This window comes from Colobus angolensis, unplaced genomic scaffold, assembly GCF_000951035.1.
Source record: "Colobus angolensis palliatus isolate OR3802 unplaced genomic scaffold, Cang.pa_1.0 Scaffold247, whole genome shotgun sequence".
In the NCBI taxonomy this organism is placed as follows: Eukaryota; Metazoa; Chordata; class Mammalia; order Primates; family Cercopithecidae; genus Colobus; species Colobus angolensis.
Genome location: NW_012115677.1, coordinates 148,264 through 149,608, shown reverse-complemented (window position 1 = coordinate 149,608; position 1,345 = coordinate 148,264). Strand labels below are relative to the sequence as shown.

General features: G+C 41.2%; 1 pseudogene across 1 annotated transcript in view; it reads right to left on the bottom strand.

Annotated features, from left to right (window-relative positions):
- LOC105514548 overlaps positions 1–919 on the bottom strand; it is a 3,150-nt pseudogene extending 2,231 nt beyond the window's left edge. Inside the window, exon 1 of the transcript XR_001002198.1 lies at positions 1–919. The product of XR_001002198.1 is annotated as a putative elongation factor 1-alpha-like 3 (transcript).
- Positions 920–1,345: the final 426 nt, after the last annotated feature.

Sequence of the window (1,345 nt, the reverse complement as noted above, 5' to 3'; positions counted from 1 at the left end):
TTGTTATGTTGACTGGAGCAAAGGTGACCACCATACCGGGTTTGAGAACACCAGTCTCCACTCGGCCAACAGGAACAGTACCAATACCACCAATTTTGTAGACATCCTGGAGAGGCAGGCGCAAGGGCTTGTCAGTTGGACGAGTTGGTGGTAGAATGCAGTCCAGAGCCTCAAGCAGCGTGGTTCCACTGGCATTGCCATCCTTACAGGTGACCTTCCATCCCTTGAACCAAGGCATGTTAGCACTTGGCTCCAGCATGTTGTCACCATTCCAACCAGAAATTGGCACAAATGCTACTGTGTCAGGGTTGTAGCCAATTTTCTTAATGTAAGTGCTGACTTCCTTAACAATTTCCTTATATCTCTTCTGGCTGTAGGGTGGCTCAGTGGAATCCATTTTGTTAACATCAACAATTAGTTGTTTCACACCCAGTGTGTAAGCCAGAAGAGCATGCTCTCGGGTCTGCCCATTCTTGGAGATACCAGCTTCAAATTCACCAACACCAGCAGCAACAATTAGGACAGCACAGTCAGCCTGAGATGTCCCTGTAATCATGTTTTTGATGAAGTCTCTGTGTCCTGGGGCGTCAATGATAGTCACATAATACTTGCTGGTCTCAAATTTCCACAAGGAGATATCAATGGTGATACCACATTCTCACTCAGCTTTCAGTTTATCCAAGACCCAGGCATACTTGAAGCAGCCCTTTCCTATCTCAGCAGCCTCCTTCTCAAATTTTTCAATGGTTCTTTTGTCGATGCCACCGCATTTGTAGATCAGATGGCCAGTAGTGGTGGACTTGCCTGAATCTACATGTCCAATGACGACAATGTTGATATGAGTCTTTTCCTTTCCCATTTTGGCTTTTAGGGGTAGTTTTCACGACACCTGTGTTCTGGTGGCAAACCCGTTGCGAAAAAGCCAATTAGGATTCTTTAAATGAATCTGGATACAAAGGTTACATCAGATGTAGGAATTGTGGATTTCTTCCCCCCAGTATATGGCTTTCTTTTTCACTCTCCTATTGGTGTCTTTGGATAATTAGTGCTTTTTATGTTGCGTTTAAAAAATCATTGCCTACTCCAAATGCACAGAAATATTCTCCTCTAATTTCTTTTAGAATCTGCATTGTTTTATTTTCACATTTAGTTCTATGATTCATGCTAAATTAATTTTGGGGCATAATATAAGGCAGATGGCAAAGTTCCTTTTTTTTCTATATGGATGAACAATAATTGTTCCAGCAACATTTGTTGAAAAGATTGTTACCATGTCTAATTCTAATTCTAGAATGGTTATCCAAATTTTAAAAAAGACTTTTTTTTTTTTTTTGAAACAAGGTCT